This window comes from Piliocolobus tephrosceles, chromosome 1 (genome assembly GCF_002776525.5).
Source record: "Piliocolobus tephrosceles isolate RC106 chromosome 1, ASM277652v3, whole genome shotgun sequence".
NCBI lineage: Eukaryota > Metazoa > Chordata > Mammalia > Primates > Cercopithecidae > Piliocolobus > Piliocolobus tephrosceles.
In genome coordinates, this window is record NC_045434.1 from 69,198,678 (window position 1) to 69,204,677 (window position 6,000).

Sequence of the window (6,000 nt, forward strand, 5' to 3'; positions counted from 1 at the left end):
GCCTTATCCCTCACCACTCCACTTCCCCAATTCTCCCAGCTCCAGCTCCACCTCTCCCCATCGACTTTTTTTTTTCTGGCGTGCCCTGCTCAACCCGGGAGCCTCTCACATTTACTATTCCCTCTGCTTGATTTTCGTTTCTTCCACAGCTGACGCCTCACTCATCCTAAGCCCGTAAGCATCCTAAGCTTTTTGCTTGGCATCTGGCTTCCAACAGCGACAGAGTAGCTTGGTCACGCCACCTTCCACGGAAGCATTTTAATTTAGAAAGACACTTTATTGGCCAGGCGCAGTGGTTCACGCCTGTAATCCCAACACTTTGGAGGTTGAGGCGGGGGGATCACCTGAGGTCAGGAGTTCGAGACCAACCTGACCAACACGGTGAAACACTGTCTCTACTAAAAATACAAAATTAGCTGAGCACGGTGGCACATGCCTGTAATCCCAGCTCCTCAATAGGCTGAGGCAGTAGAATTGCTTGAACCCAGGAGGCGGAGGTTGCAGTGAGCCAAGATCATGCCACTGCACTCTAGCCTGGGCAACAAAAGCGAAACTCTGTCTCAAAAAAAAAAAAAAAAAAAGACAGACATTTTCTTGAAAAAGCCTCTCCTGACCCCTAACCTTTATTTGGGCACCTCTTCCTCAGTATTCCCAGGGAGCCCTGAATGTCCCCTACTTCATCACTCTGCAATGTCATGTCTATACATCTTTTCTCCCCCTAGGCTGTGAGTTCCATGAGGGCAGGGATGGGGCCAGTCTTATCCGTAACTGAATCCTTAGCCCTTCATGCTATGCCTGAAACATTCTGCATTTACATGGTGACTGATTAAACACATCCTGATGCCACTGGTACAACACAACTCTGTCTCCCCTACCTCCCTCACAAAATCCTGAGACTAGAAGCTAGATTAATCTCTGTTATGGACAAAACTGTATCCCCTACCCTCAAATTCAGGTTGAAGCCCTAACCCTCAGTGTGAGTATATTTAGAGACAGGGCCTTCATGGATATAATTAAGGTTAAATGTGGCCATAAGGATGAGGCCTGATCCAATAGGACCAGAATCCTTATAAGAGGAGGAGACACTAGGAGCATAAGCACACAGGAAAAAGGTTCATGTGAGGACACAATGAGAAGGCAGGTGTCTGCAAGCCAAAGAGAGAGAGGCCTCACCAGAAATCAACCCTGCTGGCACCTTGATATTGGACTTCTCACTTCCAGAATTGTGAGAAATAAATTTCTATTGTTTATGCCACTCATCTGTGGCATTTTGTTACAGCAGTCCGAGCGGACTAAGATACTCCCACAGGGTTCCCTGTGCCCTCTCTGCTCCTGAGCTGAAAATGGAGCTCCCTGAGAAGAAGCCCTATTTCCTCCACAGCCCAGGTGAGCACAAGGCTGAGAACAAGGGAAGCATCTGAACGTAAGCCCCAAAAGGTATCTGCTTGGCATCCGGCTTCCAACAGTGACAGAGTAGCAGTGTCACATCACCCTTCCACAGAAAACAATTATAAACTTTGGACAACATATTTTAAATTATTTGAAGGCATGAAATTGAGAGGCTACCCTTGAAAGAGAAGAATTGTTGGTGAGATTTATACATCTGTAGCTTTTTGCCTAAGAATACATGCCAATCCCTATAAGGCATGGTTCAGAGTGACAGGCACAAAGTTCAGGGCTAGAAGGGCAGCCAGAAAGTTCAGACAAAACCTTGAAAGGGAGGGAGCCACATAGCGGGTGAAACACCCAAATCGGCAACTAAATATATGTTCAGATCCTTGGCTGGAGAACCCAAGGGGGCCAGTAAAAAGTAACAACTGGAAATTGAAAGAACTGCATGGAGATTTCAACTACGGCTAATGCAGTGGAGATAGGAGTTTAGAGCTGAGCTTAAATCTTGCCATACTAACTATATGCCAAGAAAAAAAAAATACCCTTCTGAAGATCATAACAGAATCCAGAATCTCTATTTTGATTCACTATTCATATGACACTATGAATCATCATTCATAATGTCCAGTGTTCAATCAAAAATCACTAGACATGCTAAGATACAAGAAAATGTGACCTGTACTCAAGAAAAAAGCAATCTATAGAAACCAACACCAAGATGACCCAGTGTTGCAATTTAGCAGAGAGGAACTTTATGGCACTTAAAGGAAAATATCTGAATAAGGAATAAAGACAAGATCAACAGAGAAACAGAAAATAATAACAACAGCCAAATATATAGAATTTCAGTTTTGCAGGATGAAAAAGCATTGTGGAGATGGATGGTGGTGATGGTTGCACAGCAATATGAATGTGCTTAATATCACTGAGCTATACATTTTAGTGGGTAAGACGATGAGTTTTACATTATGTGTATCTAACCACTGTAAAAATGTTTCATTAAATTTTAAAAAACAGATGAAAATTCCAGATCTGACAAGAAATAAATGAAGTAAAAAGTTCACTGTATATTTTAATAGCAAAAGATGGCAGAAAAAGAGTCAGTGAACTTGAAGTTAAATCAACAGAAACTATCCAATCTGAAGAAAATATTGAAGGAAAAAAAAAAAAAAAAATGGAGCCCGGATAATTGTTACAGTATCTAGCAGTGTAATGACATGTAACTGGAGACAGAAAATAGGTCACAAAAAATATCTGAGGCCAGGCACGGTGGCTCACCCCTGTAATCCCAGCACTGTGGGAGGCTGAGGCAGGTGGATCACAAGGTCAAGAGATAGAAACCACCCTGGCCAACGTGGTGAAACCCCATCTCTACTAAAAATACAAAAATTAGCTGGGCATGGTGGCATGCACCTATAATCCCAGCTACTTGGGAGGCTGAGGCAGGAGAATCGCTTGAACTCGGGAGGCGGAGGTTGCAGTGAGTTGAGATCACGCCATTGCACTCCAGCCTGGGAAACAAGAGCAAAACTCCATCTTAAAAAAAAAAAAAAAAAAAAAAAATCTGAAAAAAACAATGGCCCAAAACTGTAGAAAGACATCAACTTACAGATCCAAGACGCTCAATAAATGCCAATCAGGATAATTAAAAAAAAAAAAAAAAATTGCTGAGGCAAATCATAGTCAAACTGCTAATGTAAAGAAAAGAGAAAAATCTTGAAGGCAGTAAGGGAAAAAAATATATATCTATATATATATATATACACATAGATATATATTACATATAGTACACTGATACTAATGACAACCAATTTCTGAACAGAAATAATGGAGGCCAGAAGACAACAGAACATCTTCAAATGCTGAAAGAAAAAAAATTTTTCTTCTACCAGTATAATTCTCTAACCAGCAAAACTTCAAAAATGAAGATGAAATAAAGATATTTTGAAACACAATGGCTGAGAGAATTCATCACTAGCAGACCTGCACTACAATGCATGCTAACAAAAATTCTGAAAGCTAAAAGGAATTGACACTTAGATGGTAACTCTCAGATGTAAAGAGCACTGAAAATGTTAAATAAGTGAGTAAAACAAAAAGCTAGTTAAAAAAAAGGTTAAGACTGCCTACAGCAGAAATTACTCAACAATATTGTAAGGTTTATAACTTGCAATAAAGAAAAAACAGAGAAACAAACAAAAAAACCCAGCAAGACAAATAGAAAACAGCAAAATGTAGTCAAATCCAGCCATATCAATAATTACATCAAATGTAAATGGACTAAACCATCCAATTAAAAAGCAGAGACTGTCAGTCTGGAATAACAACAAAACCCAACCATATGCTTTGATAGCAGATTTCAAATACAAAGACACAAAAGAGTATCTGCTCATAATTATTTCATTTTACTTTATTTAAAGCACAAAAGCAGGCGCAACACAGAACTATCCAAGTCTCCTGGATTGGTAAAGACAAGGAAATAATTCATTCTTTACTTCTACAAGATCAAGCACCAACTCTACATGCAAGATTTTGTACTAGGTGCTTCAGGGAGATATCAAATGAAGGACTGATGGTCTCTGATCCAAAGTGCTACAGAATTCAGAAAGATGTAAGGGTATAAAACATTAGGTTTCCTTCAACTGGAGGACGAATGGGAAGCACAGGGAGAGGGGCAGTTATCAGCAAAGACTCTGTGGAGGGGGTCATGTTAGTTCTGCACCTAAACCACAAGAAGAATTTTAAGGAAGAAATAATTTGGTTTCCATTATTCATTTATTTTCTGACTGAAAGAGCAAATATACTGTGCAGTGGTTAAGAGCATGAGCTTTAGAGTCAGAGTTTTGAGCTCCAGCTGCAGCTTTGCTACTAACTACTCCATGATCCTAGACAAGTTACTCAGTGCTCTTAAAGCCTTACATTTTTATCATTTCCATTTTACAGGATTTTTGAGGGAAGTAAATGAGAGAATGTTGCAAAATGCATTACATAGTGCCTGCTCAATGGTAACAATTATTGGTACCAAAGAAACAGAATGTACCCTCTCCCCTTCAAACAATGAAGTGCTCAATTATGAAAATAGCAAAAATAAAGATCATAGAACTATAATCTCTTTTGAAAAATAAATCTGAAAAGATATACGCTGAAAATAAAATGGAGGCAGGGCAGAATGTAGTGTCTTTCACATAGTAGGCATGTAATGTTTCCATGTTTGTCAAATGAATAAATAACCCAAATAATAGATGAACTAAGTCTTGCCATGCTAACTCAATCCATCAGAGAATATCAGTGCAATCAAGCATGTAAAACTATAAACCAATGAATGTTCCTTGCTGTTTTTTGGCAAAATACTTTAGAAAGTTTTTACTTTACACAGGAATGCCAATTTCCAGAACTGTCAGTGAGGCCCCTTTAGGTTTTAAGGAATAAGTTACTGTGGGCAGTGGAGGTTTACTCTACAGGTACAAGGATAAGTGAGAGCCCAGGAAACCCAATGGATAGCTGAGAGCTAAGCCACCAAGGTCCACAGCAGCTCTAGTTGTCCAAAAGGAATTAAAGCAATTCTTTCTCATCTCAGCTTCTTTTGTGTTTGATTACACTTTTGCCTCTACCTATTGCTAATAAACACTGTGTCAATTTCTGCTCCTTCATGCCTTTGCTCTCTGCCTTCTTTACATGTTTCTCTCAGGACCCTGCTCCACTTTACTAAGTCCTTCTCCATGAGTCTTGCATTCAAATTCTCCCCCAGAGAGTATCCTGTATAGGGTGTTCCACCAGATACCTCACAAGACACTGACCTCCTTCATACCCAGCCCACAGATGGCCTCCCTTTCTTGGGTGCTGACCCCTGAGCAGTCAGCTGTAGCTGGGCTGCAGGGCCACAGGATCTATGCACAGGAACCTACCCATAGCCATTTAGCTTGGAAGGTACAACCAACTCCCATGGTCCAAATGGGACCATGGGTATCCTTCAAAACCTGGTGGGTGAAAATACATCCACTGTCATGAGCTGCTCATAACTGCAGTGGCAATGAGTACCAGCCGACTACATTCTAACGGGGTTTGAAAAGATCACAAGATAAAACTGAAGGAACTCTGAAGTGACTGATTTGTTGCATAACATCTGAATCTAATTTTTAAGAGTTGATAGGGACCTAAAAGGCCATCTGGCCCAACTCTACTCTTTGTACCAAACAATCCAGATCCCACAGCCAGTAACTGGCACAATCAGAATGAGAGAGTCTTAAGAGTCCTGGCTCCTAGCCCAATGCTCTTTCCCTACACAACTGTGAGCATTAATATTTAAAATTACAGTCATTAAGAATAAAAGATGTAATTGAAATAATATAACTTCGTAACAAGTAGAGAAGTCTGAAATACTTTTTCTCTTTTTTTTCAAGAGACAGGGTCTCACTCTGTCACTCAGGCTGGAGTGCACTGGTGTGATCATAGCTCACTGCAGCCTTGAACTCCTGGACTCAAATGGGGTCTGGCTCTGTCACTCAGGCTGGAGTACAGTGGCATGATTTTGGTTCACTGCAACCTCCACCTCCCAGGCTCAATCAATCCTCCCATCTCAGCCTCCTGAGTAGCTGGGACTACAGGCAC

General features: G+C 40.7%; 1 protein-coding gene across 5 annotated transcripts in view; it reads right to left on the reverse strand.

The window, feature by feature from the left end:
- Window positions 1–6,000, reverse strand: part of PACC1 (proton activated chloride channel 1) — a 44,798-nt gene that overhangs the window by 23,519 nt on the left and 15,279 nt on the right. The gene's annotated exons all lie outside the window — the stretch shown is intronic.